The sequence below is a fragment of the Chaetodon auriga genome, chromosome 14 (assembly GCF_051107435.1).
Source record: "Chaetodon auriga isolate fChaAug3 chromosome 14, fChaAug3.hap1, whole genome shotgun sequence".
Taxonomy (NCBI): domain Eukaryota; kingdom Metazoa; phylum Chordata; class Actinopteri; order Chaetodontiformes; family Chaetodontidae; genus Chaetodon; species Chaetodon auriga.
This window is the reverse complement of record NC_135087.1, coordinates 6728994-6740426: the sequence shown is the minus strand read 5'-3', so window position 1 is coordinate 6740426 and position 11433 is coordinate 6728994. Positions and strand designations below refer to the sequence as shown.

Here is an 11433-nt window from a genome sequence, read left to right as displayed (position 1 = left end):
GTCAGAAAAGGCGTGTAAAGGGAAACCAGCTGCAGAGTAGTTGAGATCCGGAAGTATAAATAAACTGCCCAACATGTCGAAACTTTTTCTGAGCATGCTTTTATTACATACGGACGACGCCGTTACTATTTCTCCCCGCCGTCTTCCAAAATTAATGCGGCGCAGCTCCAGTCCAGCCGGGAGGAATGGAATGAGAGGCAGCCGTGGGCGATACCAACTCTGGCTTTCAATAGGGGGGAGTGCTCCGAAAGCACCACGGCGATTCTCGAGATTAAAGGACGTAAACACACACACACTAATGAGGTGAATTATATCACTTAGTACACGTTTAAATATTTAATTTAAACATCTTGCTTATGACTGTTTGCGTGCGCGTTGTTGATCCAGGTAACTACAAAATCCTCATCTTCAACCCGGCCCCCCCTCTTTTCTCCGCCACCCACCGCACATGTATTCCTGTCTACTTGTTAGAGCTCCAGCGGGGACAGAATGTGGTTGTAGTCGAAGGCGGCAGGGCGACGACTCCTCTCCGAAACTTACTGAAGTCTTTCCAAAACTCTGGATTTCTCCCCGTCTTTTTGTTGTAAAAACACGAATTACCCTTTTCGGATTATCACTTTTCAAAAGGAATAATCTGTTTTCTCATGAAAAGGTGAGTTTTGCTTTACCAGCTAGATGCTTTGAATGCCTTTATCCGTTTTTATGGTTTCGCGCTGGGAATGTTAACGGTTATGACTTTAGCTAGCAGCAACTGCGACGTTATTTCACCAACTCGAAACCATTTAAATGTTTTCAAATGAAGCCGATTAATGTGGTTTTACACGTGTGTCAAATATTAGTATTTTTGAAGTGTTTTAAAAACCGTGACGGGACAGCCAACTTGTGTTGCCTCACCAAAGATGCTGCCAGGATATTTTAAAGTTGCCACGAAATATGAGTAACCGAGATTGTTTTTTTCTGTTAGTTAAGCCATTTTGTGTTTACTTGATATGTCGCAGACTTGTTGAACGGATAAAGTAGGATAGTTGAGTTATAGTTTTGTACATTTGTTCACTTTTTCCCTGTGTTAACTTCATCGGTAACGTTACCCTTCTCGTACTTCTAACGTTACCCGAAAACCAACCCGGTGCCCTCATGGAAAAGCGAAGCCGTCATTTTAAGTGTGAGTTTTTCTCCATTGTTAAAGTGACCATAAGTGAATCTTTGAAAAACGTAGCACAAACCCCCTTCAACAGTGAGTTACTGCAGAGTAGTGTAAGTCAGATGTCTTGAATGGCACAAACTGATGTTGGACCCATGCTCATCAATCCTGTTTGGAGCTGCAAATTCCCCTTTTCTTTTTTCCTCTGAACAGACTTGAAAGTTGTTTTCTTAGTACCGAGGAATGCCAACTATTTCCCCCTCTGTTTAATATTACACCAGAGGGCAATCGGGAATCCTCACGTTTTCCCATAAAGCTTTAGCTGGTTTTAGGCTGTGGACATGGTTTGGCTCTACTACTTTTCAATAGATTGGGTGGCCCATGCTGTGTAGTATCATGATAATTTTACTCTCAAGGAAAGTTACCCTGTTTTCCGAGATGTCAGAGTCAGATGTTTGCCATTCCCTGGAGCTATTGGGGACTAAATGTCTTGCTCAAGGGAACTTCAGAAGAGAGGATGCTTTGTCATCTAAACTTGTGTCCAGTGGTTGGTTGTTATACCTGCCCGGTCATTCATATACCCTTTCTCAAGTAGCCATGATGAGTTTGTTAACGTTAATGTAATAATTGTTGTATTTTTCAAACTTGCACAAATAAAATCAAGCTATTGGCTTGCTCTGCAGACATCTGCATGCCGAGTCAAGGGATCCCCTTTAAGGACTGTTCACATTTATAACTCATTCAGTACACATGGTAGGTTGATCAGCTACCTTGTATGGCCCATTCCCCAGCAAACAGTGTATGACATGCCATCCAGGTCTCTGCTCCAGCTGTGGGGGAAAACGGAAGAAAAACAGCTCGTGTTTTTGTGATCACGACACTGTCTTGGCTCGGTGGCGTAACAGAGAACGGGTTAGAGCGATGGTGCAGGTGCTGTCTGGGCAGGAAGAGCACTGCTTGGGTAGGAAACAGAAAGGAAACGTGTGAACAAAGATGGTTGGTGTGCGTGTTGGTGACTCATTCAAATGAATCTGTGTTGGAATGTGTGATGGGATGGCCCATAATTGCACAAGGCAATCCCCCCTCCCACGTATAACTTTATGTGAGGAACAGATATGTTTTGCTATCTGGTTCTGGAGCTTTTAGTCTTTACTGTGCTGTCATGAAACCAAACATGGCATATGGCATTACTTGCTACATACATGCTTCAGTGAATGCTGGATCTGTTGTTTGTCTGAATTTATCAGTGATTTCCTCAGTATTAAACTCAGCCTCAGAAGCTCAACTGAATCCTTAGCCTCTGGGCTGGCTTGCTCTGATGCTAAAACTCTGCCGTGAATACAAAAACTGTTAGACACAGTACCTGAGCTGAAGAAGAAAGCAGCTGTGGTGCTATACACAGGTAACTGGAGATAACCCGTTACACGCATTTTACATAATTGTCTCCTGACAATGCAAATTCTCCCAGGGAAGCCTAGGCTAGGAGGGAAATTTCATACTGTAGCAGATGCTTGTTTATAAAATGCTCTCTGCTGAATTTATCACTCAATCTGCCTTTTGCCTTGATTGTGGAAGATAGGTTGTGAGAGGAACCATATTTTGAGTGTCAGGACAATGTAACTGAGGATTGAGTGTGGCACATGTCCATGGGAAAGGATGAGATTACTGTTATTGACATAAAGAAGGCGAAACTTTATCTTTTGCTGTCTGATTGCACGTGTTATCTCCACTGTGTCTACAGCATGTGGGTGTGTACGCAGCCAAATGTCCTTCTTGGTGTAAGTTATTCAGGTGCCCTGGCCTCCCCACTCGCATCACTCTACACACTGTGGAGTCCATGTAACTGCTTTATTTCAGGATAGTCAGCTTTTGAAGAGTTGAAAAAAAATCCAAAAAACAGCCAGATATCCAGAGAGGTGGCCATGTTTTTAGAGATTAACCTTGTGTGTTTTTTGACTGGATTTTTGGCCCTGTGAGTCCTGAAAATGCTTCACACAGGACTGCATAAACCCTGATTTTAAGTTAAAAAGTTAAAACTGCAACAAGACATCAATGCCAAAACATCGGCGTTGCATGCTTTTTCTGCAAGTGCAGGAATGTTGAAGGACTCCTCACATCCATGTATCAAGTGCACCAAAGGGGACAGAAGAAAAAGAAATAGGTCAGTTCTTCCTGCGTTTGTCTCCTTTTCTCCCCTTTCCTTTGATTGTGTTTTTTTGTCTGTTTTGCCTGCCCTTCTGAGTAAAGTCCTTTCAAGGATGTGGACCACAGAGATTTAACCTGCCAGCACCCCCCAAGGATATTATCAGCTTATCTCACACGCTTCTCACTACAGCTCTCAGTCTTTCCTGTAGGATATTTTGGTGGTTTTGGTTGGATTGGGAGCAGGTAGATGTGTTACTGTGACCCAAGTTCAGTCCGGGATCAGGAACACTGGATACCAGAGTTTAGGAATATCTCTTAGCAGCATATTTACATCCCAGTATCACAGTTGTACTTCCGGTTGTAGATCTTATTTTGATTTTGTTGTAGGGGAAACAGTCCGGGTAAATTATGGACTTATAGAAACTTTGCGCTTTCTTCCCGTTGAGGTAATTTTCAGGTTGTGGAGTGCTTTGTAGCTGTACAAAATTCTGGCATGCTAACAAGTGAGCGGGAGAGGTGAATTCTAGGGGTGCAACAAATAATCAGTGGAGTCATCTAAAATCGATGACCAAATTAGTTGCCAACAAAGTTTTTGTTTAGTTGTTGATCATCGAGCCACGACTACAGTGTGAGTCGCTGCTCAATTACGGCAGTGACAGCGCTTGCTTGAGTCAACAATAGCCCAAAGGCAACACCTTCCCAACCAAAATCCTCCAAAGTGTAGAAGGATTTCACTCCTAAGTTGGCCATAACTGTTGCGAACAGCCACATTTACAAAGCTGGTCTTGCCTAGTATGGGAGCACACAAGTTATGCGTCTGAAGAGGAGGCATGTTGGCTTTCTGGATGATGAAGACTTATCTTGGTAAGTTAGTTAGCTACTTAGCTAGCTAGCTAGCTTAACGGTAAAAGCTATGCTTTAAAGATTATTCGACTATCAAACTAGCTGTTAGTTGCAGGTCCAGTGAAATCATGCAGTTGTGTGTTGTTACACACTGTGCCAAGTTTCAAATATTTGCAGCAATTGTTTTTTTCTATTTCAAGAAATGCTGCAGTTAACTTCCTGCACAGTTTAAATGTTTTCCTTCAGAAAAAAGACACATGCCAAGTCTCAGTCTTATGACTCTCCTCAGGTGTGACACTGTAAACAATGGCAGACAATCTTGTTCCAAAAGTTGCGAACAGGAAACAGATCAGATCACTTGACCCAACCATTTCCATTCTGTCGGGGCGGAAGATCTTTGCCTAAAACAAAACAACAGGGTTTGGTTTTGGTTTGTTATAATTGCAGCTCATTTTTTAACCCTCTCCTTTACGGCCGCTTGCACTATTTCAAGCATACGTAATGGTCGGGTTGCCGTCTCCGTGGTGCGTTGCACTGCGATTGCTAGCTTTGTGAGGTTACTCATGTACAGTCCAAGCCTGAATGCTGGGCGGGGAGGGAAGGGAGCGACTGCTGACTCTGTTCGAACATGTCTGTCAGTGTAGACAGTTTGAGGTGTGTGTGTGCGTATGTGTGCGCGCACTCTTTTTCTCTCTCTCAGCTTGCTTAGAGCCACATGGAGGCCAGATGTTATGAATGTTGAAATATTTTTTCTGTAGAGGTAACCAAGCTTAAGTTGTTCTCCATTGAGAACTCGCTGAGTTTAGAACTTTGCTGTTAAGCCCTCTGATACCTTTTCTGTTACTGATAAAGAGCCTACTTATTTCACAGGCTCATTCCTTACATGTTAAAAGATTTATCATTTCAACAAGGGGTGAACACAAGGTTTATTCACACAACAACCATGACACAACCATAGACACAGCAACAGTTACAGCACAGATCAACTTTAATTAAAGAAAAAAAAAACGTAGCATACAGAGTGGCAATGTAACTCAGAAATATTGCAGCTAACTTTCCTTTAAAAAGCCCATAAAAAGGCTGTGCACTCTCATTTTCTCTGCTCTTATCAAGACCAGTTAGCTGAACTATTATGTTTCCGTGTTTAATACTGCAATCCATTAATTAATATCAATAACTGAGAATTGATTACTGACCCTGGAATCAGTTATAAATCGATCATGAGGCCTGAAATACAGATACTTGGGATCAATGTCTATCCATCTTTGATAATACATGGGAATGGGAACCTATTTGGGAACAGGCAAATTACTTTGTCTTTACCGACAACAACATCATGAAAATGCACAGATGTAATCAATTTATTGAGCTATATGAACTTTATAGCAGTAATATTAGAATTCACATCGTCAATGTCAAAGAGAGAAGATGAACTGAAATAGAAGGAAGTGGAAACCATCCTGTAATTTCAAAATGACATTTCAAAATAAAGGTCTCTGAACAAAAATGTCTCAGAACGTGAAGAATTCACAGCATAATATACCGGTAAATATAATATTGTATGTCTTTCAGAGGGTGGCAGTGGTAGGGAAAACACTGATCAAGAAGAAGAATAATTCATCAAGCAGGAAGGCTCTCTAGCTTCTTAATCCAGAGTAAGGATGCGAGGATGATTGAAAGTCAAAAGCCAAATGATATGAATACCCTTTAATGTGTCTTTCCAGTGAATTTAGATAATATAAGATAAATATTGCAACTGCACTTACGATGTGAGTTGTGGTTTACCCTGAGGCCACCCGCCATCCAATTCCTCCTCTTTTCTTTGTGAATTATATAACAGCTTTACAATACCATGCTGTGTACAGGCCTGACCTTCAGCAGTTAATGAGTGTGACATTTGATAAAGGAGAACATCCAGGCCTTTACGTCTCAGATGTTGGATTTGTATGAGCAAACATAGATTATACTTAGCGTGAAAGAATGTTATATTTAGTGGGTCGGTCTGTGTTGTGGATAATTACCATAATCCACATCCTACATTTCATCAACTTGAGATAAGTCGTTAAAATGTGGTTTAGGTTCTCAGACTTTTTGTTTGACTCTGAGCCAGAAACAGATTGTTTATCCTCCCTGCTAGCTCTACTGGAAATAGACATACCAATATCGGCCAGATGATCTTATGGGCAAGGGATCATGGAAATCAAGGTCTTTAATTGTGCAGTGTGTTTTCCACTTGCCTCAGAGATTAAGTTTAAAGGCTAAAAACACACACACAGAGTATCCAGGTATTTACGTATGTGGGAGCAGCTCAACGTGCCTCCAGGCTCTATTAATATCAGCAAGTGTCATGGTTATTTATTTACACCGCCTATAGTCTGTTGACAGCAGAGAAAGTCAAATATAAGGCAAAGTGTATTTAAGGTGACATTATCAGAGTCAGAATAGATTTATAGTTGACAAGTATCACACATAAGAGCATGTTTCCGGTGCATAATGACAGCCACTTCCCGACATCATGTCAAGCCAGCCAGAATCCAAAATAGATGTTTAGGCGATCCAGAATTAGTGGTTTGGGTGGTCAAGCATGACGCCCACTAGTGTGCTTTTTCCTGTTTATTTTTTGACACTCGGCTCCTCCTTTTAGTGTATCACTAGGTTTAACAGAGAAGAGAAGGGAGGTCTCGCAGTGAAGACTAATGCCATCTTGTGACAAATGCGATTTAGAGGTACTCGTCAGCTCAGCAACATTTCTCATCAGCTGAATAAACAGATCTCTTGGCGGGGAACTGAGGGGAAAGAAACGGCCAGTTCCCACTCTGATCCAGTCGTTGGCACTATTTATAAAAGCCATGCCCTTTGAAAGGTAGCCCTTTAAATATTTCAGCAAGGGCAGTTTGTGTCACCATGTGTAGCCCATGAAACAGGCTTCCTCCATATGACTGGTTACATCCTTTTTTTTAGGTCCTGCACAAGTTCAATTCCAAGAGAAGAAAATGTCAGAAAGAAAGTTTTGAATCCTTACAGGATGTTTGGGGAACATTTTCTGTTAATCTCTCTCTAAACACAACACAGGTGATCAGAAATGCTTTTCAGTACAAAGAGAAATAAAACAAAAGAAAGGCAAGGACAAATGAATAGGAAAATAATATGTGCATGAGAATGCTGACGAAGACAACTCCTACAAAGAGACAGCAAATGACACATGGCTTCAGAAGAAGTCACCAATCAAAGTACTTACTTGTATTTAGGCTTGCCAGGAATAGAAAACCAGGAGGTCTGCCACTGTTGTTTTCATTATCAGTAAATCAAAAGTCTTCAAATGTCTTGTTTTGTCTGACTAACAGTCCAAAACACACACAAAAAAACAAAGATGTTCAGTTTAGTATCACATAAGACACAGAGGAACAGCCAGTACTTATAAAGAACTCAGAAATGTTTGGCATTTTTACTGGAAAAGGGGCTTAAACAGTTATCAAAATGGTTGCAGATTATTTTTCTGTTAATGGATTAAGACTCTGTCTGAACAGCTGTGATGAACTTCGGCTGTTCTCAAAGCACAAAATAAAACCCCCAAATTAGTTAGTCAAACTGAATAAGACTTATGTACAAACATTGTTTAGTTCCAGATCAAGGATTACAGTGCAGGGTTTAGGATGCTGTCAGAGGATGCAGTTTGTGGGCACATGGAGACGGTGGCGGTGCAGCTCGTTGTGTGCATCAGGAATCAAAGGCCGCCATTGTTGGAATGAGAAGCAGATGTTAGTGAGGAATTCTCCTGACTGCAGCAGTTTTTTCTTTTTTCATGCCTAAGCTTCGAACACTGCCTCACTCCATCTCCCTCCCTCCCTCCTGCTCTCTCTCTGCTGCATATATCCACCCTGTACTCTCTTCTTTCTCTCTCTCTCTCTCTTTTTATCTTTGACACATATTCTACCTGAAGCTATTCTTAAACCAGCGTGGTGACAGTCTCCTTCGGTTGGCCTGTTCCTTCTTCTCCAAGCAGAGGAAGTTTTTCTTTGGCCCCACCATCCAACAGTTGGACATAGAGACTCTCCGCCCCTCTGATGTCAATGGAGGAAGGAAAGAATGAGAAAGAGAGAGGTGTAGTTGTGACAGAGGCCCTTTCTCTGTATCCCAGTGTGGGATTTGGTGTCATGCCTGACTCTGAGGTTTGCCACGTTGACAGAATCCCTTTTGGAGGCTGAAAGGCAGGAGGAAGCTCAGTTGGCTGCTCTTTGTGCGAGTGCTGCTTTAGATGGACTTTAGTGTTGCATCACACTTTGCACGGCAGTGAAAGGGGGATGGAAAGCAGCAGTAATTTCATTATCCAGCACTCTCTTCCCTTACACAGTGCTCCCAGTACAGAGTGTGCAAGAGAATCCACCCTTTCATTTCACAGTGGACATTTCCTCTGTGGTGATGTCTCATGTGGAGACCAGACATGACACAACAGACCTTGAAACCCATCAATAATGACTACACTCAGTTATGTCTGAGTAACCCCTGTCTCCGCGAGAGACCAACGTAGGCATCTACTTACACCATTAGCATTCAACAATGTAATAAACAAGTCGACGTGAGGATGTGTCTGTGGAAACCAGGAATCATATTTCTGGCTGAAAATGCAAGATGATATGTCTTTAACACTTCAAGGGCCATTAACTTTTCTGCAGGGAGATTAAGCTGGATGTGTGAATGTTTCCACCCAGTGCAGAGATTTTATAGCCTGGCAAAAACAAAAACACCTGAGATAGATAGTTCTTAAAATGCTTCTTTAAGCATTTTGAAACTATTTTGCTATATTTTACTATTATATTTCCAGCAAAGAAAAGCATTTAAGTGACGCTTTTCCACGCTAAGCTGTCTAAATGAAGAAAATAGATGCCTTTTACCTCTGTAAACATCCATCCTGTGTAACAATTTGTAGTAATTACTGACAAGGGCTCTATCCACACCGAAATGCTAAACTATAAGAAAACAGCGAAATTGCTTCTTCATAGTTCTCTCAATTGGTAAACAGCAAAATTGTACCGCACAACCAGACTGATTTGTTTGTTAGAGTCCCAGCTGGTTAAACCTGCTCTCCATCATCACGTCTACCGTGTTTCAATAGAGCCGGACTCACAATTTAGGCCAGTATTACCATCCACCCTGGAGAGCTATTTTGAAGTGGTACGTCAGATACAGAGCTACCACACAGTGACTGCAAGAACTGTGGTTGTTCAAAAGGTATAGTAGACTAGAAAAAGTAGACCATTTCCAGACTGGTGCCATAGTCTGCCAGTAGTCTCCTATGCAGTATTGAGACATGGAAAACCTTCCCACAGTCGCCTTGTATCACAATGGGAACCAAAGAATGTAAACACAGTTACTATGTGGAATATACTGTATAATTAAAGCATGATACAGTCTGATCATATACAATGCAGGCATCTAGGGTTGCAGTGGTGCAATCAACAAATGAAATCCAAGGCTAAACCATACTGTAAATCAAACCTATGTCTCGGGTATCTGTGACATGGCTGCCGTTAACCCCTTGCATCAAATATAAAACTAGCTTTAGTTGGTCCAGGTTTCCTGGTACTTTTTGTCATTTTCCTTTGTCTGACGCCTCCCCAATCTGGCAAACAAAACAATTCCAAACTGGGTGTTTTCTGCAAATATTATATCTGTCACAGCTTACTGGAATCACTCTGAATCTCTGGTGAGGAAGCGAGTGATGGAGGGAAGTGATCCAGTTAGATGGATCTGACTTCTAATTAACCTTGCTACCATCACACAGTTCGGCTGTAGCAGCACCTGGCATATGGTCATGGCAAGATAGCGGGAACATACCCGTTTGTGTGTGTGTGTGTGTGTGCGCATCTGATGTGTCTCTGGTTTTGTCTGCATGTACATATGTGTGCATATTTGTTTGTGTGTGTGCACTGCAGTAGTGTTTAGTCAAGGTCAGCAGCAGCACTGGGAGCTGTCCCAGTCATGGCTCATCAGCAGACTTTGCTGAGTGGCTGGTTGCCCGCCACACTGCACATCCAATGACCAGCTCTAATGAGAACTGATGCTGTATGTCAACAGTATGTGTATTTATGGATGCTCTGCCCACAATGCTCTCTGTCTCCCTACAAAGCAGTGTTATATGTCGACAGCAGGCGTATTGAATGGGTACTTAGCTCGAAAAGCACTTTCTGACTTTGCAGCACAGGTCCAAGCCTACAGTTAAAGCTGTTGTTTATTGGTAGCAGTCCGGACAGTAATTATGGTGTTGTTTCTAATGCTGCTTGCTTTGTTGAGATAACAATTTACAGATTTTAAGTCAGGTTTTTCACTCCTATATTCATTGCCCCTACATATAGAGGCAGAACTAACATTGCGTGACTTAAATCTGTACGTTTTATGTCTTTAAATAACAGCACTCAAACTGCACTGAAGCCTGAATGCTACCTTCTTCTATCTGACTTTTCTATGTTGTGAATAAACCCTCTATTCTCAGAAAGCATCTTTTAAAATGCTGATTGTTTTTCACACTGTAATGTGATCCTACCCAGTATCTGTCCTATCTGTTTTTAATGACAACATGGCTCGAAGTGAAGAGTGACTTTCAACAGGAAGAAGTGATAATCTGGACTGATTGTTCTTTAACATTCTTTTGTCTGGTCTGAGACTTTTCACACCCTCTGAAGGTCTCACACGTCCTCAGGCACAGTTCATGCTGTGAGCTACTTGCCGCTCAGAGGACAGCTGTTAACGTTGGAGGTGTGTGTACACTCTCAAGCATGTGTGTGAGGGAGGTATATAGTTGGCAGAGAACAAGGGAACACATTGCTGCCATTAAATAGAAGCAGAAGTGTGAATATTTAATCTAACGTGGGCTCAGGTGCAAGATAGAGACAAAATTCCCACACACGTCGTCAAAACATTCCTGTAACACTTTGTTGTTCCCTTTCAATAATAAGAGTTTCTGTTTAGTGAAAAAGTAAGCATTTCTTTCAAAACATTACCACTGCAAAAGATAGACTAACATTTGTTTAGAGACATTTTAAATACTTGTATTTCCTAAGGACAACTCTTGCATGTGGATTCCCGTGAAAAATTCAACCAGTCCAAACAGCCGAAAGCATGTCAACAAAACTGAGTGAGTTGACAAAACTGATGCCAAAAGGAAAACATAGAGCTCTTTGGCTCAGACAGCCAATACAGTCAGACACCTAGTCCACATCTGAACCCCCATGCATAAGTTGCTTAATGGCCGTTCAAGTCAGGCTTTGCTTTGCAGTGTTGTATTTGTGGTTTGTTCAAAAGCCCTA

At 41.8% G+C, this 11433-nt stretch overlaps 1 protein-coding gene across 1 annotated transcript in view; it reads left to right on the top strand.

Annotated features, from left to right (window-relative positions):
* The first annotated feature begins 458 nt into the window (after positions 1-458).
* The window catches only part of frmd6 (FERM domain containing 6), a 28179-nt gene continuing 17204 nt past the window's right edge, over positions 459-11433 (top strand). The window contains exon 1 of the mRNA XM_076749337.1: positions 459-652. The gene's annotated coding sequence lies outside the window, so the exon portion shown is untranslated. The remainder of the gene's footprint in view (positions 653-11433) is intronic.